A 27,149-nucleotide genomic window follows, 5' to 3' on the forward strand; every position below is an offset into this window, starting at 1 on the left:
AATATTTAAAACAGGATTGCCGTTGTCGAAGCGAGATGCAGCTATGCCGAATGTAGAGCGCTGTTTCACTTCCACAACGACCTAAGTACTGGTTTAAGATCTCATACTACAGATACAGGTGTGGAATATTCGACACGACGATTGACATCCGTTTGAAAATCTCTTCGCAACAAAGGAAACAGTCCAACTGAACCTATCCTTTAGAAATTTCGGTAGTTTTTGCGACGTCAAAAAGGACAATGTGATATTGCGACTGCATTTTCACGTACCCCTGTACTTTATCACGCTGGATACAGATTTCAGAACTTTTGACTCTAGCTTTTGTAACTTAGGATAAAAGGTAAAAAACTTTTGAGATTGAAAACGCACAACAATTTGAAAGTTTTTTTTTAAAGACAAAAATTTGTACCAACCGAAATTCGGTAGTCACGGAATTTGTTCAAAACTTTGTGCCATGTCTAAAAAGTTTTGCTGACTAGCAGATGGCGGTCCAACTTAGTTCTGTAGGCTAGGTACGAAACGAGGGTCATACGAGAATGGACATCACTGGTATCGTGCACACCGGTGCGAAAGGGTCTGCTCTGCGGTCACCTACACGCTGCTACATACTATTCTGTTAAATAACCCTCCCGTGTTTTCGTAAAATACAACTTCGGTCATATGTGCCTATGTACTGATTATTAAGTTAGCGTCTGCCTTGGTTATGTGAAAACATACTAGGTATATGGAGGAAAGAACAGACATATTTTATTGAAAAATAAGTACATGTTTCGAAAGCATGAATTGTGTCTTCCAATTTCAAATCAAAGCTGAACGAAAGCTTCTTAATCCCTGTACGGTAATAAAATGAAATGGCGAAAGACTTCGTTCAGGATGACTCGAGTTTTCACTGTTCAGGCAACAATAGTCGTAAGTCACCTGGGACTGTCCTTTCTAACGGCCAACGTATGGGTACAGTAACACAGTAATTCCGAATCATCGGCCCGACCACAATAAGATCGACGCTTTTAGCGGAATTAAAACGTGCGGTACATTGTCCATGTTTTATTGATATTAATGGATGTACGCTATCAGTGCTCGAACACAAACTCTTTTGTGGTCGACTCTTTGAAATTCAATGGATTTGGTGATTTATCTTGATTTATCACGAAAAAATACACGCAATTCGATACCTAACAGCATCGATATAGTGCAAACTTTCGTTTTGCAACTTTTTGTAACATTTTATTTTATTCCTCGTTTATTAAAAACTTATTGAATTGTTGACACGTATTTACCTTGATATTAAATACATCATAATTACGTTGATTCTGTCACCAATTTAAAATAAGGTTAATTATAGTTTTTTATTACATTTTCTCCTCGCCTCTGAGCTATAATTAAAAGTTGTGTATGCGAAATCATTAAAATTTTAACAGAATATATTGCACGCTCGGTTGATGAAACGTATGGCTGCTCATTTGAGTTTTAAACTGATTATCGATGAAAATTGGATTCCGATTTGGACGCTGGCCTCCCTTCGCGAGCGATTACCGATTCTCATTCGACAAACAGTAAATAGCTGGATTAGGAATGAAATCTATCAATCGAATTGTTTATTCCAATATGTGATTGAAACGATTTAGCGACATAAATTATGTCTGCGTCGATTAACGTATCTATTTGCTTAGTTGGTTTTCGATTTGAAATTCGATTGGTTTTTTTTATTAAAGTTAAAAAAGAATGGAATACACCGCCTTTGAACACTGCGTTAACGCTGTACTGGCTGGCTGCAATTTAAATTTGAATTTTAGGATACATATTTTATTCATAATATAATATGTATTATGTTTTTAATACGATTACCATTTCAAAATGTACTTTCTTAGTCGGCAGTGCGTTCATGTTACATAGTAAAGTTGTAAAGTATACAAAATTCGTTTTAACACAAGTATTTATTTAGTCTAAGACTTGAACCGTTTTATATTAATACCTATTTCAACATTTCCTACACAGTAATACATGGAGTGGATTTAGTATTTGTAGCGCGACTTGTGACATTTGTACGGAGTCGGGTAAACGCTAGGATTTTGTCATGCTTGAGAGCACAAGCTTACTTCACCGTGTTTGTATTGCAAATGTGAACATTTAAGCTGTTTAACATTGTATTTAGCTATTGCAGTAATATTAATCTACTTAGCATGTTGACTGCAATTGTTTTTTCGGATTAGCATGCGACCTTTACGGATGGGCGTTTTTCACAACACCTATTTATCAGTCAACTGAATAAGGTACTCATTCTTATTTTTATTTTTTTGTGAGAATGTTACGAGTATGTACTAATAAATTAATTTGCATTTGTTACAGGTATTTCACAATCTTGATTTTCAATACAAGAAGTGATTTGCTGTGGAAAATTTGTGTTATGGTAAGCATGTACTTGTATTTTTATTTTACTCACCTTAGCAATTTTAGGTTACAATATCAAATGTAGCGGTCTAATAGAGATATAAAACATAGTTTTTAGAATAAACAATTGTATATTGGTCAAACTTATGGGCATTCCACAATGATTTACATTCATAGTGAAATGAGAATCGGTATTGATTGTAAAGCACGATAAATTGTGTTAATAGCGAACGCCCGCGGCGTCGCCCACGTAAATCAGAGAGAACAAATTTTAAATCATAAAACGTTGTGTAATTTGTGTAAACAGACCAAATTCGACGTGTTATTAAAATCCGTTGCATTTTATTGACTGATTATGTTATTAGGTTAGCCGTTTTGTTGATTGGCTAATTTAATTTTGGATTTAATGTGACATTGTGGCCTAGTTGTTAGGTTTGTGTCTGCGCTCGTATGTAATGCAGATTACAAACTTAGAAAGTAGTATGAAAGTACGTCTAACATTATTTCAAGCACAAAATACCATTAACAACCTAAAAAAAAGATATATAAAAGTTCAAAATTCGAACACAATATTTTAAACATCGTTTATCCTATAAAGTACGATAGCTCCCGAACTTATTGGTTGTCCGGCCACCGCCGCGCCCGGAGTAGCCACCCGACGGCCCAACCACCCGACCATATCGAGTCACGCTCTGCCACCGATCTTGTTATAATCTGCGATAATGCCTACAATTACTCTCACAATACACTACAAAATTACTCTATTATATGAGCACTGTTTCTCCGATGTAGGTTATTTTTTTTAGGTTTGATCTACTTACATTTGTTTGAAGGCGTGACTTTTCCAAGAGACGGATAAACTTTTTTGTTTTTCGTCGTCTTTGAAATGTGTCAGAGTAAAGCTGCGATTGCCTTGTGGTCAGACCGTTGTACTGTCAAGTCTAAGGTACGAATCCCAGCACGCACTATTTTTATTTTTAGCATCTTTATTGCAAAGGAGTTACCAGTGACTAAATACAGTAAAGGAATACATCGTGGAAACCTACGTACCTGAGAATCTTTAAAGGGTATGTTTAGTCCTATCAGTGCTATCTTAAATCAGGGCCTACGCGATTTATACTCTAACATCTGGTTGAAAATCAACAATTAGTTTTTCAGAGAAAAAACTACAATCTAGTTCCACATTAAGATTCTCATGACACATTTGGTTTTTATACCGTCATAAATATCATAAATAACTAAACACGAAGTAAAATATTTGATCCTTATCATGAAACCTATTTCAAGGTAGAAGATTTAAATGTTCCATCTAAATAACAGTAAGTCACACGTATCTAAGTAATATCTTTTATCATTCATTCTCAAAGGTTTCGCTACGACCTCCCAAAAATAGTAAATCATAGAGATAAAAACCACATCTGTTCATTTTTTTATTATTTCTGAACTAAAATGTTTGAACTTCAAAGTGGATGATAGTTGCTTAAAGTAGAAGTGTAGAAATAATATTAAACCGACAGTACATTAGGCTTTCAAGCTATACAAACATAGCGAGGTAGAAAGAGCAGAACAAAAGGGGACTCGGAAAGTATTTTGAGCACGTACATCGTTCGCCCGAAACTGCGGCCAACGGTGACTTTTAATTAATTTTGGAAAAATCTATCGCTAATTACGATCCAAACTGCATTCAACATAGTTGAGTTTTTGTTTTATTTGCTTGACGATATCAGAAAGTGCTCATTTTCACTGTTCCACTTTACAATGTAGAAACATTTTTTCGTGGCCTGCGTTAATGACAAAACATTGTGGTTTTATTGCGGCCAACTATTCAGTGTTACTAATCGGCGAAAACAAGAAAAACAAAAGAGGAAACACATTTCTATGCGATGTCAAAACACGAATATTTTCAATAAAAACTTTACCTTTGATTTGAATTCCAAACGGATTCCACAAGAGCTTTTCATTAACTATTCATTCAAGCGCATTCATCCGGCTACCACAAACGGGAAAATAATGAAGATATCACATAAGTATTTATTGAGGTTTCCACCCCTTAAACGTACAGATGTTACCTTATTAATTAGTAGACAGGATTGGATTTCTACAACACCCTTTATGCCTTCATTAAGTTAATGAAACAAGATATTATCGAATAAGACTTGGATGAGAAAACAAAGTGTCTCCGTCTGAGTTTACTTAGCGACAGACGAATTCGTTCCTAATTTATTTTATAAAATCGAGTTACAAGTCAAAATAATGGAATAAGGTAGAGTAGGGGTCTCAAGTTAATTATAGCATGTCTATTTTCGTTATCAGAGCTCTGTACCTAGATAAATGTAAATTTATGTGCTTCATTTGAATAAACTTAGATATTTTGTTATCGCTACGTCTAGTTATTGTACGATCAGGTGCGTTTTAGGTTATAATTTATTTGAATAATAAACTTTACGGTATTATTTTGCGCTTTAGAAATTTTATTGATGTTTTTGCGTACTTTTACTACCCTTTGGAGCGATTTTACAGTCACTATTATGGTTATGATTTATTTTTATTTACAAATAGATTCCCGAATTCTCAAATATATTTATTTCCATATAATATGACAAATATCCCGAAACAAAACACAAAATGTAGATGATTAATTAAGATTACCCCATTTTATTTTATTATCCCCTGCAATAGTTTGTCTACGAGTCCAAATTTATAGTTGGGTAGGGATGTATCTTGTCGGTTACTATCAAATAAATGAGTCCGCTCGGTTTGATTCATGTGAATGGGGATCGGAAAATACCCGCCAACAAATAAAACGAACCAAATAGTCAAACTACGAACTATAAAGGATAGTGAATCAGTGCGTTCACGGCGGATAACAGTGATCGACTAATTACTTTAGCCGGGATTTTTGTTTTTAAATCAACCGCCATTTTGGTGAAAAGAGCAGGTAATGAATACGGTAATAGTACTAAATATTTTTTTGATCAGTTTTCTTTATTAGAAAAGCATTTTGGAGCCGAAGAATACTTTAAGTTTTTTTTTTATTGTCAGAACATTCAGTGCCGTGCTCGACTGTTTTTTTTTTAAATAACGCAGAATTATTTTGGTTCGAAAATCCTAGATATCTTACATTGCATCTTAATATCTTCTTAACTGACTTTTATACAGAAAAAATTGAAAGCGACTTTGTAACTTGTGCTACGAAAGTCAAATATTATTGCGATAATAACATGATAAACCTCGTTCGCAAAATAGTATTACGATTTATCCGGACATAATCTTCATTCGTACCATTTTAATTTAAACATATTCATCTGTTACCGCACTGAGTAACAGCTCCGAACTTTTGCATAATATTTTTGGAAAATACGTTTAATTTTAATTTATTTGCGCGACTGCGGATGTATCGATATCGGTTTTCAGTTACGTCAATTGCTTTTCGTATAAAGCACATCTCTAGTTCACTTTACGCAAGGGTTATCACGATCAAGTCGGTAGTTCAGTTTTATAAAACCTTTTTGCTCGAAATTGGTCACGTACTTCCTATTTGAAAGTTCTCCACGCTCTATTAAACATTGATTGGTATTAACAAAGACATGGCCTACTATTAATGAATTTGTATTACACATTATCCTCGTCAAGTTATTGTGACATTATCATTAAGTAGGAATATAGAAAAAGGTATTATCTTAATTATAAATCGATTTTATATTAATGACAATCGTTCTTTTATTCGATGTTTAAATAGCGTGAGTTGATCAATTCATAACTGGACATTTACAAATGAAAACGTTTATTAAAAAACGTGTTCTACCGAAAAAAAAAGAATAATATTCTGCTACATCCATGGGAAAACAATAAAATTGGTTTCGACGTTAATTTAATTTTGTTCGAAATACTTCATACGATTTGCAATTTCCGCCCCTTGGCTTCGGGATTGTGTTCTAAAAAGAGGAGAACCATCGACAAAGCCGGTTGGCAATTAAGAGCACTATTCATTCAACCGGTGCGCGTCCATAAGTTTGGACCTAACCCTTTATCGCCGCTACGTTTGCCGGTATTTTGCACACGCCTGCCGCATAACTCTGCTCAAAATACTGTACAATATATTTAAGCTCTATTTTACAAAAAAAAAACATTGGTAATACGATTTTTTATAGGTTGTTTAATTCATAAATTTTCTACACCAAATTGGCTTGCTTTGGTTACACAACTAGTTTTTATTTTAAATAAAGTTTAGCTGAATCCCATTGTGACACCCCTGATTCTAACGACAGTTCTCTAAAACATTTGGCACAAATGCTCGCACGTCAAATTAGTGAACGTATGCCAACTTTAATTTTTGGGTCCAAAATTCCAAACGTAATATAAACTTATCGGACACGTGCTGTAATAAATGTAAATAGATTATTATCTCCCGGATTTCTGGTTGCTGTCAATAATAGAGTGGAACGGAAATTGGAATTGTGTTGGAAGCCTTTAGAGTTTTAACGTCCTGTATATTAAAATCTAATAATCGGTTTTCCTTCAACGATAATAATACTCGATTTTCAGAGAAGAGATATAGAACCTCTTGTTTATCAACTTTCATGAGGAGACACTAACTCTATGTACAATGTATCATAGGTATCATGTTTTGTTGGTGCGACTGGCCGACGCAACCAGACTGGGCTTATTCGTACGAAACAATGGTCTTACGCTCCTAGGGTTGTGATCCCCGCCACACTTATTTTTAAAATATCTGGTTTTTAACGGTGGACCAATCAGAGAATTTAATTTGAAAGTCTGCACTAAGCCGACGTGCTCGCAACCGCTAGACCAAGTATTCGGGCCATTGATTTTTTTTCGTAACGTAATACATAAAATGGGTATATTCATTTTGCGTCTATTATATTATGTGACACAGAAAAATAAATTTGTATATCCTGTCATGCATATATGGCCAAATTTACAATAATTTGTTACTTTACGCAAATAAAGATAATCATTTCTCAGATTGGTTCGCCGAAGCCGGGCTACTTGACTACGCCTCGTGGGACCATTAGGTTTCACTCAATTACCGACCCAAACAAAATCTAATTTCTTTGCTTACCGATTATTTACCTATAGTTTTTTATATAACACACGTACATGGTCTATGTACAATTTTGGGGGTATTTAACAATTTTGTTTTCAAGCAAGGACTGATGATGTAGGGTAGCTAGTTAAAATCTAAGTTTAAAACACAGTTGGTCAAGAACCTTTCTTAAAAAAAGATCATGCTCTACCGAGGTTACAATACTGCTCAGAAGCGAATGACAAATTCTAGTAAATATCAAAGTTTGCGTCCTAAATAAATTTCAGTAACAGTATTTCAGCGTATCCCACAGAAGTTCACGATTTCTTTCCATTTTCACGTCGACAATCCTGTCTGAAATGTACAATGGACATGCATTGCGGCAAAACGTTACAGCGGAGCACGCTTATTCGGAACTTTGGACCACAAATAGTTGGAGGCAAATCGTGGCCCCGACAACGTTATTGCGTATTGCACATCGCGACACCTGTATCTGACACCACAGAGGACTGCCTCGACATCACAGTATTACACTTATTGTAAACATACGCACACACATACCGCCTCTGGGATTTTGAGGCAATTGAATAGCAAACGTGCGAAGGGACGGGAAAATTAATCATTCCGCTGCAGATTGCATGCTCGTGAACCTTGACGTATCGAAATTGTTTGTTGGTTTGGGATCGTGTCTACATGTCTACATATACGTAGATATAGTCTTTAAATGAGGGGTTAAAGTTAAAGTAGTTAAGCTTTCGTTCGACAAAAATAAAACATTAAAAAACTAACTAATCTATCGTTCATTTTCGACCAGCTTCAAAAAGGAAGAGGTTTTCAATTCTTTTGTAGATTTTTATGTTTGTTGCCTGTAAACTTCGGACTGGAGGAACTTGTTTTTTTTTTCATTTGAAAACAACAACAAATAGCTCTGAGGTTCAGATATATGTTGTACGAATTTGGGTCGGACCACAAACATCTGCATGGAAAACCGAAGTATTCAACAAATCGAGCGCATCTGAAGAATAGACTTTTATTCTGAAAAAATCTCAGTATTTTTGCAGTAGAGAAGCAGTTGTTTCCAGTTTCATAAAACTTGTGTACCGAGGACTTTGAAACTAAGAATAGACTTATGAAATCCATCAAATAGTCATCAATAGCTGAATCTAAGAAATTTAAAAACTTTCATCTACGATCTTTCCGCTCCTCTTAGTCCTAACATGATATTTTCTGAACAAACCAGTCTTCAATCATATAATTATCCAACAAAACAACAGTTTTACCAATATAAAGATATCGGTCATACCTGAGATCTGTACATTCAACCAAAGAAACAAACGAACGACCAACATACAATGACAATCTATTAAAATCAGGAAAGAAAATTAAGACTGCAGAGATAAATAGTGGACCTTTAATTACAGGCGTATTGTAGCGACTTGATCGTTTAGTAATAGCTTCGCTGACGGATAATGACACAGGTTATTAGGCCCACGGACTCCAGAGCCGGGAGACAAACAGAATTCTAAATAGACTTCTAAGTACTGAAACAGATGGTATTATATTGTAACACCCCCTAAGACTATTACCGATAAGACGGTATCGAGTCAAACATTTTAGTTTTTATGGGAAACGTTATTCCTTAGGTTTTAATTAAAGTTTTGCGTTTCTAGAATTTTAATGAAGGCATTTAAAGAGAATGGAAGAATTGAATGAAGACGAAATTGTTTTAGGAAATGGTTGAATTATATTTTACAACGAGTTGAATATATTGTGAATAATATAAAGTTTTTATGATATAATTTGGATTTCATAAATCTTTTATTTTTATTTTCTTCTCAATAAGTATTTTCATTTGTAAGCTTTTTTGCCACAATTTAATACGGAAAGTAATGTATCCCCAAACAGGAATCGAACCAACGACTTCTGACTAAAGGCACCTAAGTTACCGCTTTACCAACTAAGCTACCGCGGTCACCAACCAAAACGTCGAATTTTATCACAAGCAATAATGACACCTAAATCATGTACGAAGCTTATTAATTACCTACTAATTTCTATCACACGTCTACTTTACCTAAAACATTTTACTTGGAACACCTACATTAATTAATATCGTTTAAGAAGTCATTAGTGCTATTCCCATTACGCCCTATAAATACAAGATGGCTTAGTATAAGTCAGTGAGCGCTCACTTGTACCAGACGAAGTAGCTCTTTTGCTTCGTCGACAATATTAATTGGATTTTGATTCAGAATCCAGTGTCGTCTTAAATTTGAAACGCTCCAAGAATTTCGTACAACGCCTTCCAAGTTTATTGATAAAATTTACAGATAAACCCCTAGTCATGGGTATTATTCAAGGTCTTTGTGTTTCACGATTATTTATTGAGTTTGATGGGTGTAGAAGTAAGTCCTTTAGATTAATTAACAGTTCATTTATTTTAAGCATTACATTTTAACACTATCAAGTAAGTAATATTCTTCAATGTTTATTCCAGCATTGTTTCAATTTCACCTAACTACAAGTTTTCCCTTTTCTTTCAGCCCTCATTTGTCATGTTCCAGCTTCAAAACAAATTACTCTGACTCCTTTCCTTTCTAAACGGTTAGCTATTTAATTGGATATAACTCCAAAGAGATTTAAAATTTTAAAAACATACAGTTTTTTTTTTAACTCGGGGTAAGATCTCCAGCCAAAGGCGTGTAATTCCCATGAAAGATGGGGGACATTTTCTAAAGCGTCTTAAGGAGTCACGTTGCCTATTTTTTCTTGTTTAATTTTACCTTTGCTTTGTTCCCCTCCTATTGTCTTTTTATTGCATACCAGCTCGCGGGCTTACTTACCCGTAATATAGATAAGTTTTAAATAAGCACTTCCTTTAATCTCATTATTGTTCAAACAGTTCTGCTCCCGGCCTTTAAGTCCGCAGGATATTATTATTGGACCTGCAAAGATCTCGGTAGATATCAACTTACTTTGCGCATATTTTTTTGCAAATTGTCCAATTTTGGGCAAGTTTTCCCCGTTTCGATGTAATGTAGTATTATCGTGCGGAATCCGAAACGAAAAAGTTTCTTAATGTTATAGGCTAGAATCGTGTTTTTTTCTACCCGTGTCTAGAGGTAAGGCAAGAATAAAAAGAGGCCTAATTATTTTTGGATTGTAATAAAATTTATCTTAACCGGTGTTAACTAGCTTAATATGTGGTAATCCTATTCCCACAGCTGACTCTTACGAATTGCGTGGGAAGATAAATAGCTGATACGTTTTATTTGTTCTTTCTTTCTCAGTTCAGCTGAACCATTGAATAATGTGACTGATAATTTAAATAGGACATATTTGGGACAACGTTTTTTTGCCTACAACGAGAAAGGCCAGCTTTATTGTGCCACAGAAATGTAAATGAGAAAATCTTTGGTCTGTTTGTTTTGCTTACGTAGCGCAGCGCGGCGTGTTCGTTAGTTCTTGCTCGTAACATGCATTCATACAGGAGCGTGGTCTGCGAGTTCACCATGCCTCGATGCGCCGAGCCCCGCTGAGTGGGCAAGTGGTTCCGCTTCCGATTCCCTTAATTGGTAAATCTTAGCTGACGCGGCTCTTTGCAATTAAGGCGAGATTCTATGCAGCTTGTGCGGATGAGCGAGATTTAATGCATCGCCTCGTGGCTTCAGGAAATTAGAGAGCACAGTTAATTAATTAAAAGCCCTTACTTGATTGGAAGCCGCTTGAGTATTACGTTGTTACGCAAATCCTGGTATTGTGGTGGATTAGATATTACAGTGCCGCACGAATTGATCAGCATCGCTCGCGTAACTTGGTGATGTGAGGTCGGCCCGCAGCTCTAAGCGGTAGGATTGTAACCAGGTTAACGGCGGCCTCTGGTATACGCGTCTGATTGTTCTGAATAACAAACGAACTTGTCAAAGGAAAACTTTGACCGAGACCTTTAGGTTGTTTGTGCTATTGATCGCATTGGTAATTGTAACGGATCGAGTTTGTAACATTCGCGTCACGTCGCGAGTTGTCCGGACTAGTACGTGTTTGTTCGCGGATCTATCTCGGATACTCAATACATTATAGTTATCAAAGGCGTGAAATCAATTATCGGCACGTGAACTTTGGGTTCTTTCAGATTTCGCTTTTGTTTACCGCAATTATGGAAAAGAGACTTTAAAATACAAATCAGATAACCCCGATTTGAAATGCTAATTATGTTTGGTAATTATTCATTATAAAAACAAGAGTAATTTATGCGCCTCAAATATACTCCTATATAAATAAATTAAAACGGGTTCGACCTTTTTAATTAAAGTCGGTTACATACCGAACTTTGGAACAAGGAAAAATGCGTAAGAATTTGGAATAGGTTCGACATTACCCTATCTTTCCCTGGTGTATCTCATCGTTAGGCATGGGAAGTTCTTTTCCCGGAATAAACGAGTTAAATCAACCATAAATTTGGCCCAAAACGGGCTTCTCGAATAAGTTATCATCGGCAGTTACGAAGCGGAGTGGCGAATTTTATCTATCGATAATGCCGTCTTTTTGTAACACGCAAAACATCTTTGTTATATTGCAGAGTGATGCCGTATACTTAATACTTCGGATATTGTGTATCATGTGTGTTTGGGAAGCGTTGAGGGGATTCTGTCGAGTCACCTAAAGCGCTTTACGAACCCAATTCAGATTTAAATATGGTATGCGTATCGAGTCTAACAATTTACATGAAGATACTTTGTTTATCGATAAAAAGCCTTCCTGTGTTGTAACAAATAGCTCGGCTTTTATTTATAATACGAGATTTTCTTTGGAAGTGTATTATCAATACTAATACTTGAAAAGTTTCTGGATTTCATTTCAGCTATCGATAAAAGTTCTGTATTTTTTGTTTATTATTAGGTTTACTTTTAGAAAATGTCTGAATTGTAATCGGAACTACTTGAACAAAAACAATAGGGAAAATCGGAGAATGTACATCATTAGTCAAGACGGAGTCTTAGCCGAATTTGGAGTAACCTCACCAAATGATCCATGTTGTAATAGATGTGGGCCATAGTTTACTACTACGTAACGGAAGAGAGAAAAAAATCGTAAAGTACTGATCCAGATTATTGTAGTGGGAACTACAATAATCTGGTATTAAATTACATTGTTATAAACTTAGATATTTTAACTGGCCTGCTGATAAAAGCTCCTTGAAAATGTTTTCGACAAAGATTAATTGATTTCTATATTGGTTTCTCGTATACTCTGTGGACAAATATTTGTAACGTTACTATCACGTATACTAAAATCTTGCATGCATCATGAAAGTTAAATCTTTAGCATAAAATAAATAACCTAACTAGAAATTAAATTCGAAAATTTTCAAAAGTACTTAAGAAAGACTATTGTCAATTTTTTACAGTTGTCTTTTGCTTTATAAAATTCATTTATTTTCAATTAGTTCCTTTACTTTATATTCCCCTTTTGATAGAACCTGAGTAATTGAGAAAATAGCTTAAAAGAGTCTCTTTCCTCAGGTACCAAGGTATTTGATCGTAAATATTGAATATCCGTTAATTTCATGATAACAGACTAATTGAAGCTCAATTAAGATACATCGGAAACAAGATTGTATGTTTGTCTGGATTCTATTCCACGATAGACCTTAGGTCGTAGGATATTGCTGTATGAAACTAGTCTAACAATCCGATTTCAAAATTTATGGAATTTGAAATATGCACTAAGACAAGTCTAGAAACTAAGTCTGTGGCTGTAACAGAATAGTTTTAATAATTAACGTCGAATATTCTATCAATCGAGACTCGCCGACAGTGAGTTCATTAATATTTGGTGGGTATTGTAATAGTGCTGAAGTATCTGGCAGTCGCTTTGAGAGTGCAGAACAGGGGCCTATTACCACCTCTTAAAGCAAGACTGCTGCAGCTGTGGAGGCGAGATGCCGCTCTACGTTAATAGTGTGCTGTCTCGCCTTACGCCCCCTTCCTCGGGAAAGTAGGTATTGTATACTTACCAGAAAGTCAACTAATAATGTTGGGGGAAGGAACTGCCAGTAGCATAACTTTAGCACAATGTATAGGTTATTCAAGACATCTTATGTGTATTGAAAAACGTATTTGCTTAAATATAGAGCAAAGGAATATTAAAACACAAAACGTTGATTTGCATAATCAGAAGCTATGGCTCCAATCTTTTAGTTAGGTGCGTTATTCAAATAGCACTTAAATTTTTTGTCTATTAGACTAATTAGAATGAAAAATAAGGATCTAGACACTTAAATAAAGTAGATTTAGGTTAAAGTATAACAAACAATAGTGTTCTAAAGAATAGTTTTCTAAGCACCAATCTTGCTATCTCCGCGAATAAATTAAGGCAGTAAAAATCCTCACAGTATATGCTAATTATGCAATTCTGTGCAACAGCTTATAATTAAGATGGGGACCGTGTGAAAAGTGCGTGTGTGAATAAAAACAATACTCTTGAAGATCGGCCTGTTACACATACGTGATGATAATAGGTTCCAAGTAACTTTTACGATATATTAAATATAACAGATAAATGTAACGGTTATTGACCATGGTATACTATTACGTAGATCTGATTGGAGACTATCGAATTTTTTACGTAACGAGTATCGGGTAATAGGTTTAATATTTTATTAGACGTGAAAAAATTGTTTTTTTATACGTTGGTATTGTGACATGTCGATATCAATGTAAATAGATAAAATGAAAGAGTTGAAGCTGCTGAAAGAGCTGTACTATCAAAGTGATTGTTGCAATGAAGTTTCTTGCGGGTTTTCTCCGAGGAAATTATTAAAAATAGTTACAGAAACCTGTTGTTATTATATATAGGAACTGAAAATTCATTTAAAACCTAGATTTTTTTTAATCCGCAGCCTACGTCTATTTAGAAATGGTATCAAACATCAAGTCAATTCAATTAAACGCTTGGGCACTTATTATTATCGATGACATGACCAAACGACCTACATTTATTATTGTTATTGCTACCAAACAGTTATTGTTCAGATTACATAACTAGCAGAGCAAAAAATACCATTGATACTATTATTATTTACAAAAAACTACAGTTGCCTAGAGAAAGTGAACAGACCGGGTCATATTATAAAAACTCGTCAAAAGCAAGATGGACTCTGGAACCCGAAGGTTTCGTACAAATAGATTACGTAAAGTAAATGTCATTAATAAAAAAATTGCCGTTCCATACATAAGAAATATCGTCATCTGTATCTTTCGAGTTTCTAGCTGTCACGGTTCATGAGTTCCTGGTGCCTGGTGAGAGAAGGATGCGCAGATGATGGAGCTCAAGTAGGCTCCGTAGGGCTCCGTTTTGACGTTTTGGGACAGGAACTTTAAAAAGCAGACTTTATACATGTCTAAAATTTTGTTGACGTGATCAATATTTTTTGGATTCTTTTTTAATATGCTATTGCTTTCTTAGTGAAAGCTGCATACAAAACAGATACTCAACATACCAGCTTCACCTAAACGCGATGTGTAATATATGTCGGAGAGATAAAACACCTTTACTCCTAAGAGATCTCGCTCTCGGATCGGGAAGCTAATCGAATAACGTTTATCTTCTTGAACTTAGAGGTTAAACCTCCATTTCGGATACACTTTGTTATGTAGACACTGTTTATCGTAGTCTTGTTTGGATGTGGATGCAAGTTGTATATAAAAGTACATTATAGTAAGTAGGTTTTATTTTCCTTTCAAAATATTAATGCTATAAATTAATTAATGTAATTAAAGAAAAAAATAAAGCCCCAGACTCGTTCATGTCCGCTGTACGCTGTTTTTGAATAATACACAATGTTTCATATTATTTAATTTACAAGATTCTTAACAATATTTACTTAAAGCATTATTCAAGTATTCAATTAAAGGTACGTATTGAATTTGTACACAAAGGTGGGTTAGTGGGTACTGCGCACCAAAACAAATCGAATGTACTTAGCTAATGTTGCAACGACACACTCGCAACCGCTTCAGCTTAATGCACTCAAACATAACTAATTGATTTCCATTTAGCTAACAACCGCGTGTCAAATAAACGTTTTTTGTTAGTTTAAGTCATTATATTAATTGTGTTATATAAAAATGTCAGGTATGGTTGCGATATACGTAAAATACTTATTGTTTTGACAAAATGGGAGTTTGTTATATAAAAGTAATTCGATTTTTTTCTCAGATTTGGATAGACCAGCATTTACCTAAATGATAGTGCAAATAATTTCTGAGACCCTAATATTATCCATATATACAGAACTTCTAGAAATATTACTTCAGTGGTACTTAGATGTCAAAGTTCTCTAAATAAGTTACTAAACCGAAACTTTTATACACAAACTTGTTAGCCATGACAAACTTGCATCACAAAACAGAAGAGAATCAAGATGCTCGAGCACATAGCAACAGAATGTTTCTCAGACAACTTGGATATTACAAAACAACAGCGAGAGCAGTCAAACTTCACTTGAAATTAAATTCACCTTCCTGACGCGTACAACATGAACTCCTTTTCTCTCAAGTTCAAACAACAGCGTTTAGCACAACCCAACTTTTATTGCTAACTTCATATAATTATACTTTCTGGGAGATTCTACGGAAAAAAAAACAGTAGTTGAGGTCGTCATTATCCTCACCAACTGGTTCATGTCACCGTAATGCTTATATTTTAATTCTTACGTCATCTATTAATAGCCGTAGTACTTTACCACACCCTAGTGACAGACGTACGGACAAACTCACAGACTGCAGTGCCTTAGTAATAGGGTTCTGTTTTTACCCATTGGGTACGATACCCTAAAAACAGCTGTACAAAGAGAGCTAGTCAAACTTATAGTTTTATATAAAAATAATTGAAAAGTGGTCGGGTCGACAATTTCTTGGTCTTTGCAGTCGCACATAAAATAATGTTAAATCAGCAATATCAAAACTTTACATACCTACTGCATGTAGGTATGTAAAGTGTGGTGAGCTTAATGATGTTCTTAATTTGTGTTACTTTTTTTCAGCTTTCTTGTTGTAGACTATTATTTATTTATTATGGTGCTATGTCTAGCAAAACTATCGACATAGTTTGTCTGGTGGATCTGATTAAATATTTGTTAAACATATACAAGTATGTAAATACATAGGTAGAGTATAATAAAGCATAGGTGTAGTATATAATATTAAGGTAATGTGTTAGATAAATATTTATTTTATTTGTTTTCCTGAACTTACTTTTATCATTTCCATCTCTGACATCACCTAGTAAATTGTTTAATGTATATAGAACTCGCTTTTTCAATGTTCAGTCTCCATATACATTGTACCCATACAGTAACTTTCACTAGCGCATCCAGTTCTCAATCAGTTGCTATGTTGTGGACACGATTTCCTCATTAACGTGCTTTTGTTATACCGCCGTACGTTGCCATGTCCATGTTCAGTGCACGCTACGAACACGCTTCAATCAAAGCTTCTAGGCGTCTCGAGCAATCGAACTGTGTGCATTAAATTATATACCGAAATCTGTCAAGCGATTGTAATCCTTAATCTGGTTAACACATTGTCTATAAGAGCGTGTTCTTGTGTCTGTGTAAGCAATTTCGCTGGTATTTGTAAGCGTATTAACCTATTGTATTGAATGCCGTATGCTTGATGATTCACGGTGCAGTCGGTCGTCTTATATGTTTAGAAACCATCTTCAATTGTTTACTGTTGAAAATGGAAAATACTGTCTTCTATTTACAAGAAAAGTTACTTTAGCTACTTAACTTAAGGTATATATTTAAGTAACCAGTTTAAATAAGGCTACATAAAAGCTGATTAAAATTTATTATCGTGTACTAAAATTGTACTCGGCACGTGTCTTGTTGGCCAGTTTTTTCTACTCCCCTTATGTTTATTAATAACTACACGTGATTGTAGATAAAGCCGGTATTTATTTTATATTTGGATATCAACATCATTAAATTAATGTTGATATGGACCAGAATTTATTTATATTCGAAAATGTATGCCTATAATAATAGTTGGTTAGATAATAGCCGAATAGTAAAGGTGTTAAAAATTGCTCTTATTTAAATCCTTATTTATGCCTATGTCTTTTTAAAATGAGAACAGCGTTAAATAAATATTTAAAAAGCCATCTTAAAGGCTAAGTTGTTTTGCAATATTCGACCTTATATGTTTAGTAATTGAATATTATATCAAAAAATCGTAATCCGATAAGTTCCTATCATTATTTGATATGAAGTACTACATCTCTTTAATACGTTACTTAAACCAAAAGTCATGGCATTTAAGTTCCTGTTGCACGGCCTTCGCATACCAACATTTCATTTTGACATGATAGACGTATAAGTAAAAGAATGAATGAATGGTATCTCGTTACAATCTTGCTCCTAAAGTTGCTCGCGTTCTTCAAACCCATGGATCATAGGATAGTGTAGGGAAGTGCCATGCTCTGTAGTTACTGTCGTACTAAGAGAGTTGTCGTTAAATTTACATTATACGTATTATACAGCAAAAGTTTGTGTTTGATTATAATGTCATCTCAAACACGTTGATTCGATTTGGAATTTGATATGAAGGTAGCTGACATTCTAAAGTAACACAAACTTATTGGTGATTAGAAATAAAATAAACTCGTGTTTAAAAAAAAATATACTTACGTTATCAATGTAAATTAATTTACTGCCGATTTTCTTGCTCATCTAAATTAAACAAAGCAAGTCACTGCGTTAATAAATAAATTAATTTCGGTCGTCATCTTTCAAAAGTAAACTGCTCAAAGCTCTAATGCCACTTCCCTTTATTTTTCTATCTTCCATGTTCAGACCGCCAATGGAAGTATAAAAAACCTCTTTTGATTATATGTAAAGACTAGTGGAGTATCTATACGTAGGAAGTGATTGAATAAGAATGGAATGCATGCATACATACATATTATGGTTTTTTTTTCCATCTGACATTGAGGTCGACGTTGTTATGTTACATGCCAGTGGCAAGGTTTGGTTTTATATTTCGAATGTCAGTTTAAAATGGTTAATTGGTTAATTGTAGAGTCGTTGAGAAATATAATAATGATGTTGAGGGTTGTTAAATAGCAAGATGAAGCTATATAACATTACGCTGCAACTAATAGGAGCGAAGATACAATGGAAAATGTGGCAAAAACGGGAGAATAATATTAATCTTAGAGGGCTTTCGTTCAGAAATTCCTAACTTATATCTTCTAACCACGCGGACAAAGTTGCAGGCAACAGCTAGTATTAGATAAAACATTAAGCAATACATAATTGCAATACTCATCACCTAAAACGTCTTTAAACATCAAATGTTTGTCGTTACATTAAGAAACTGTACGTTCACAATTATGTGCAGAGTCAATTGATTTCATCCTTGAGTTTAACTTCAATAAACGAGGTAATTAACATAAGATTTACAAAGCGTTAAGGTGTGAAACTGGCAATTATTAGCTTTGGATGAGCGTCTCAGATTAATTTGAGCCGCGAGGTAAAAGTGTCTTAGGCATTTTTTTATTTTGACGTGACAAAGTTTTAAATAATTTGAATAAGCCGGCTGCACGGTGTCAGTTGTTTTTCTTTTTTTATCGGAAAATAAACATATTTTGATAGTAACTATCGTGAGAATGATTCATTATTAAATGATGTAACGGTTTACTCACGCGTATTTATCGGGGTAGCCCGGCGGGATCGCGAGTCGAACTGACTGATCGACTCGCGATCTAGTCTGAAAAGAAAGAAACTAGTCGGAAAAGAAACATACTGACAACTCTAATAATCCTAGTCTAATAAATCTAGTCTTCCATATATTTTAAACATACTCAGTCTGAAACAATATTTACGATACAAAGAAAAATAAGAAATAAAACATTTTTGTAATGAAAAATAACAAGCTCCGCTTACAAAAATATATTTTTTCAATTTTAAAATTGAAACTTAAGCAAACATGGTATTGAGTCCCTTTCCAAATTAAAACAAATGTAACTAAACATGTTGTAGAATATAAATAGTTATTCAAATTTAAAGAAAATACGAAAAATCCAATTAAGAAAACTCAATTATTTTATTCCTAAGACAGCTTGAAAACATACTTTGCTCAGTAAATATTCCGAGATCTCAAGCACCTAAGTAATATTTATTTTGCAAGCTCGCGGCAAAATCAACTTTGCTTTGATTTTATAAACATCTTTAGTTTCTATGCATACCGTTACTCTAATTACTTAAGACTTTATCAATAGAACTGGCATGTTGGTTTGTGGCCTTGACTGTTATACCTTAGGTCGTGAGTTCGATTCCCACCCAGGACTAAAGTTTTTCTCATGAGTACAATATTGTTTGTTAAAATAATGTCTAGGTATAATCTATACTAATATTATAAACGCAACAGTTTCTATGTATGGATATTTGAGCTTCTTTCACGCAAAAACCACGGAACGAATTAAGAAGAAACTGAGTATACAAAAAGTTTATAATCAGAATTAACAAATATGATAGTTTTTTTTATCTTTTTTAGTTTATCTATATTAAGGAAGTTTTTATCGATTTGTAAGTTTATTAGACTTGTACATAATACCAGCTTAGCTGACTTGGCGTTTTCTTGAATATTATATTATTATCAATATACTGTATTATAGAGGAAATTGATCATAACGACTCTGACACATTTTCTAAAGAAAGTGGGTCGGTTGTCTGATGAAGCGTCTCGTAGAAATGTTAGAAATTCACTTTCAATAAGCGGTAAGAGTCAAATACAATGTCATTAACAAACTGTGAGTGCGATGGGAACACGTAAACAATATAAACAAGCGTGAAGTTGTACTTTCTTTGTTTTTAACGTATTACTAGTGTTTCTTGTACGCAGTAAGAATATGACGTGTGTCGGTTATTAAGAGTTGATAATATACACAGGGCCGCAAAAAAGATTATCTCAATAGATTTGGTATCATTTTCTATCTCAATGTCCTTTTTAGTGAATAATGATGGATTTTTTTTGTCTTGCGAACGAAGATTGATCAAGTAACAGCAAATGCAACTTACACGTGACGTCACGTCTGAGTATTAATTTTGCAAAGTTGTTACGTCACAAGCCCTACACTCAAAACTTACCTAAGCAAGTCATGTAGTCTCGTACTAGTAAAAGGAAAATAAAATAATACCTCTAACCCTCTCTCCCCACCTCTAACCGACTTTAGTACAACAAAAACTCCCGTCACAAAACTATGTCCATCACTAACATATCGTAACATAAACATAATTACTACGGTAGCCACAATTAATCCATCGGACAAGGGTATCAACTCTCAATCGTGACGTCAGACGCAAATTAAATTATAATGACCGACCATTATCTCAAATCTGCGTGTTAATCAAGCTATTATGATTGATGCGTGGCTTAGTTATACCATAAATTAGTAATTATAATACGTAATACTAATCCGTTCAACTAATTCCGTGTGTAATGTATCTTCACGGTGTAAAGGGTAAAGGGATTTGGCAGAGATGTATTTGGTTTTGGTGGAAGCCACATGAACAGTAGGATTGTGGGTTTTAAATAAAGCGACAGTATTAAAACGCATTTTATTTACTAAATAGTTTATGTTCATACAAAACAGCAGAAAAACCGAGTATGAAAAATATGTGCACAAGAATGCTGCTTATTTCATAAGCGATCTCTACCAGCAGACTTTTTTGCGTAAAGCATTCGATATTTTAAGTAAAATTTCTTTATTTATACATATAGCGAACATAGCTTAAAATAATAACATAATAAAAAGATATCAAGAGAATACGGCCTTAACGAAAGCTTTTTTTATCCAAAAATGGCAAACAAAATAATGCAGGTCTTTTATAAACTTCATTTTAGGGTTGGGTATAGTAGTAGCATCGTTTAAGGTACGTACCGTCATAATATGCTAAACCTTGGATCACAAGCCGCGCTGACATGACATTATTTGAACAGAGCCCCTCCGTTGCAAGTGACGCGTTATTTGCAATATGTTACGCCAATTTTAGGTCCCGTATACGGTTCAAAGTTAATTTAATCCTGGTATACATTTTCAGTTATGTCACATCTTTAGGTACCAACTTATTTTGCGTTGCTAGTTGATTTACGGCCGCTTTCTATATTCGATCTCAATCCCTAATTTACGGATCGAGATTGACATTTGAATCCATTTACAACTTTTAGTGTTTCTATAACCGATCCATGGATCGTTTTCTCGATCTTTTTCTTCAATCTATCTTTGGGAGGGCGGATCGAGATTTTAGATTGGTATTTGTATGAAAGTGACAGTTATGCGTTTTCTATAACCGATCTCTGGTTTTGACAAATCGATTTTTGACGTTTTTGATCTATAATTGCGATCCCCAATTTTTTACGGATTGTAATGAGAAATCTGTTAAAATGGAAATATTTTCAAGTGATAGTGATAGCGATCTTGAAGTATTAGCTCAGCTATCGGACTGGGATAGTAGTGACAGCGACGAAGAACAAACTCTGTCCTTAAAATTTGTAATTGTGATTGTGATGTAGGTATCGAGTGGTTGTTCTGTACTTTACTTGTAAACGGGAGTCAAGGATTTAAGCTGAAGACCAGCGCTCAGTAATTCTTTTGGATTGCTAAGCATAAGCTGACGCTTAAACTTTTTTGCTTTCGGTATTATAGTTTTTGTGTACTAATTACACTTTTACCAATATCTGTAATACTGGAACTCAATAGATAACGATTATAATATTCTCGTTTGATTTATTTATTTAAAACCATGAAGTATCATTACAGGGTTTACCCTAATGCGACAACTTAGAACTTAAACTAAACAAAAATTGCAACACATTACATTATTAAAAACACATAAACACGTCAGTCTGATTTTGAAGAAGTTGGTGGTGTGGAGAGCTCTTGTAAGAGGTGCTTTGGCGAGCAAATTTGTTCTCGCTGTAGGTGCGGGCTTCGCCGCCGCCGCACGAAGCGGTCCGGTACACACGCTCAAGCGCTGCAATACTTCCGGGTGATTCTTCACTCCACGAACCACCTTCACCAAGAAGACGACCAGTGCAAACTCCCGTCTCATATACAGTTGATCATTGCTAACCATGCTCAGAACAAACAGAGTGGGATCCATGAGTAGGTAGAACGGATACACCCCATACAGTTTCTTGGACAGATGGCGCGTGAACTTATTCTGAACGCGCTCGAATATTGCCGCTGTATTCTATTCTATAACTGAGACATCGGAAACACAAACAACAAATAAACTTGCGATTTTAAAATATATTATGTTAATGTCAAACTGACTGACAACTTTTCGATTGACTGACGTTCCGTTACTGATCAATAAACGTTTATTGTCGTTTATGCTTTTTTTAATCTTGAGGTAGAATTACAGGATTTTACCGCTACGACTTCCCAATAATTTATTTTTGTATTTTGTGCACTTTGTAATGATTATACATAAAATAGATAAGCTTTAAGAAAAAAGTCACCATTTTACTCATTAATAATCGCTGAAGTAAATTTTAGTGCACATGCGTAAAACAAAACGTTTAGGAGGGCGATCTATCCGTTTTTTTGATTGGATTACGAGACGAGATCGTTTTATTGAAATGCAGATTCTAACTCAATCGAGGGATTGAGTAAAATCTGGATCAAAAGGAATCTTAGATTCGAGATCGAATATAGAAAGCCGCCGTTAAGCACTTAAATAAACGTTTCTTCAAAAGCTTCTTGTTTTGAATCATAAAAAATAAATGTCCAAATTATACAGTCGCCGTTTTTCGTCATTTGCCATAACACAGTCGACGAGATTCGTTGATAAAATGCATCGTTAAAAAGACCATGAAAAAGCTTCCAAGCACATATTTCTCATGCAGGCACACATTAAATGCCTTCTTTCTCTTAAAACCCGACAAGTAAGGAGAGTAGATTATTCCCTACGTTCCCACTGCATACGAAGTTACGTGTTGCCATAAAACTCGGAAAGAAGGGACAAACTCTCTCCCTGTGTTTTTATCAAGTAATAAAATGTTAGGCAGTGCTTCAGGCGACGCAATTTGGCCTCAACACAAAATTCCATCCCGTTATGGACACTGTAATGGAAGCTATAAAGTGGATATCTGTTTTAAATGAATGTTCACTAATATGGGGACTGGGAATGAGTGTGTTTGCGTTCACTAGTCGGATTTAATAGTAAGTGTCTGTACGTAATCAAGATAGTTCCTTATTGCTGTTCAGTAAAATAAATTTTGATATTGGAATTGTGATTACAGATTTGTCTAATAACATTTCGCGTTTCGTTATTACATTTTTCACGAAAAAGGGATCATTTTATCCAAGAAACCATGTATCAATTTTCCATTTTTCCCGGATCATCAATCTAATGAACACAATTTTTTCCTGATAAAATTTCAAAAATTCCAAGCCCTGGGGCGTATAAAAATCAATATTTAATTTGTGTATCAGGAGCAGCGAAGTTATAGCTAGGGCAGCAAAATGAATGGGGAAGACAAAAAAAATCAACAGGCACCAAAGGGGCTTGTTTGTCGTTCTCGAATTGATTTATTTATGCAATAAATCTAACATCGGATTAATCAGGCTAAGTTTTGTCGGCGCAGCAATGTGTTGTTGTGAAAAATGTGATTGCGAGAATAAAATACCGACCGCCGTGTGGTGTTATTAGCATTGTACGAGAAAAAGATATTCGAGCGAATATCGGTTTATTTAGAAAGCATATTTTGTTTCTTAAAATAACGATTAACACAATATTATATTTTTAATCATGTGTTTGTTTTCTTTTGTTTCAGGTAAGACTATGAATATTTAGACAAGAATCGTAACACTATTTTGACAGTACGTGAGTAATAAAACAATTAAGAGCGCGAAATAAAGGAGACTACATTACTTAATAACAAAACTATAGTAACTTTGTGGTTAAAATACAGCAGTGTAGCTATTGACTCAAAACACAATAAAACGTCAACAACTATCAAAATTACATTTTGTTACACTATAAAGGCTTCAAAGCTCACAAAACTCCTCCTTAATATTTACAACACAGAAATAAAACCAACTGCCGCTTTAGGTATCAGTAAGTTTCCTGCAAACGGTCCACTAACAGCGTAGTTAAATTTTTCAACGTTGTTTGCAATGGTCTCGACTGGCAATGTTATTCCTGTGTCGCAATGCTCCAAAAGCATCGTTCCCATTTCATTAAAAACTCTCTATTTACAGACATTTTGATAACGTTTCTATAAAGCGATCTTCGATTGAAAAACTCTGGAATAACTCTGAAAGAAATGGGGTACGAGATAAAAAAGTTTATAAAAGCAATGGAAATTAGAATAAAAATTCTACGAAAACCCGGAACAAAACATCGCGGTGTGCCGGTTTTGCCGGCAAGGCGGCGCTCGATGCCTTCACGATAAGACGCAAGTTTGGCTACCCATCTTTTTAATGTCCTGGTCGTCAATTATCATTAGGATAGGGAAAGGTCTCAGGGAAGTCATCGTAAGTCAATATTAGTGGCCATAAAGGTGAGCGATAACCGAATATCCGATTCCCTTCCTTAATACTTTCAAACTACAATGTTATAGGGAAATTACCAATCACCTTTGACGAATATCGCTGGAAGAACATGTTTGTGTGGCCATGGTTAGAACACGAAGGAATTGCGTAAAAGCTGAAGTTATTTAAATCTATATGTATAAAAGGATAATTGACTGACTGACATATCAAAACAGAGCGAAAACTACTGGACCTAGAACTATGAAAATTGACATGCAGGTACATATTCCAATGGAATAATTTTCAACTATTTCGTGAGCAAAGCCCGGGCAAATCGTTAGTATTAATACAGATAATACTTTATTCTCTTTATCAAAAACCGTTCATTATGCTTTATGTCGACCACAAAAGATAAAATGTATATTTTAACATAATACAAAACATCAATGATACTTTCAAAACGTATTTTCGGCAACAATACTTTTTGCTTTGACCAAAAGAAATTGGAAAAAGTTTGCGATATCTTCGAAACTTTTAAAAACAGAATAAAGTGTGTTACGTTGTTTGTGCGTCATAAATGTCAAAGGGAAGGTGCATTAGCACTAAAGATATAAGGTTATGTTTATAAGGATGTATGGCTGTTTACGGCTAAATATAATAAGGACAAAATGTGTGTGCGTGCAAGCTTGTCGGTTCTGGGTTATTACAATGCAGTCCGTGTGAACGGGCTTGCTGTTCGGAATTTGTGATGCCGATAAACTGCCCCTAACACGGTTATCTTCGCTATTTTTATTATATTCCGTTCTAGACTTGGAAGTTTATTGAAAGTACTGGATGTTGTTTTATTATTTAGGACTGCTGCGTTGTATGAATGAATGCGCGTTTAAATTAAAAGCTTGCATTATCATTGTCGGAAAACCTTCTGTGACTGTAATGTATAGTATAGTGCTGGTATATTTTATAAGTTTCTAATAAGCAAATTTTGTTATAATAATATTAGTCTAAAAATGTCCCACTCCTGGGGTCAGAACTCTTTCCATAAAGGTAAAATTTGAATATTGATGATGTGGTTATGATAAATATCACTTCCAAAAATCCGCGTTTCAATGACATCTCTCTAGCTTAACGTACGACTTCATGTTAAAATAGTTATTTGCACGTAATTTTCTATAATATATTGACAAAACCGTTACTAAAATACCATATGCCAGTATCATTATACGCAGTGAAAAGTACTAAAATGTAATAGAAACTGTTAAAGCGTAAGTGTTGTAAGTAGGGTGTTATGCGAGTCAACCTGTCAGCCTCTTGACATTTTCCGCGCGAATGCACTTAAAATCTTTAGTGCGTTGCTCTAGCGAGACTTGCCATTGTGTCACATAAAGTCACATTGCACGTATTATATAAACAGCCGTAATAAAAATAAATTCTGTTTGTATTTGTGATATTTTGTAGTTGTTTTGTATTGCAATGGTGATATTATGCGATTTATAGTGTAGGATGAAGCTGCTGTTTCTGCTTTGTCTTTATTTTAGTAGAATCATTATCACCTTGCCCTTTTCCCAATTATTATTTGGGGTCGGCGCAACATGGCTTCTTCTTCCATACCTTTCTATCTGACGTCATCTCATAAGAAACACTCTTTGCTATAGTGGATACTCTATATTATAGTATTTACTTCAATAACTAATAAGTCATTTTTACTAGTTACTATAGTTAATGCTATATTTATATTGAAAGGTAACTGTCAAATATGTATTACAAAAACAGTACAGATTACATAACAATAAAATTTTCTTTTCTATTAACATGCATTCAATTTCAATAAATCGAACCGTGTTATCACTGTTCTGTGTACAGTTGACGCTTAATCACGCACTGGCGGCTAAACGGATTCCAATGTAATTTATTTGTGCTGAAAATTAATCGCAGATTATCACAAATTAGGAATTAAAGTGTCCCCTACGATATTGATTGTAAAACTGTATTTGTATTTCGAAGATAAATACTAGTTTTTGTATGTACATAACTCGTCATTTTCTAGGTATTGTCATTCGACCTTCCTTTTGCTCTTGTGCTGATCAGAACAGCGATTAACTCCCGCAAATTATGTGCAAAGGAAAAAAAAGATTACAAATTCCTTTGAAATTAGATAATGAAGTAAAAG

At 34.5% G+C, this 27,149-nt stretch overlaps 1 protein-coding gene across 1 annotated transcript in view; it reads left to right on the plus strand.

The window, feature by feature from the left end:
• The first annotated feature begins 2,338 nt into the window (after window positions 1-2,338).
• Window positions 2,339-27,149, plus strand: part of LOC113491931 — an 86,193-nt gene continuing 61,382 nt past the window's right edge. Inside the window, exon 1 of the mRNA XM_026869145.1 lies at window positions 2,339-2,407. The gene's annotated coding sequence lies outside the window, so the exon portion shown is untranslated. The remainder of the gene's footprint in view (window positions 2,408-27,149) is intronic.

Source organism: Trichoplusia ni, chromosome 3, assembly GCF_003590095.1.
Source record: "Trichoplusia ni isolate ovarian cell line Hi5 chromosome 3, tn1, whole genome shotgun sequence".
NCBI lineage: Eukaryota > Metazoa > Arthropoda > Insecta > Lepidoptera > Noctuidae > Trichoplusia > Trichoplusia ni.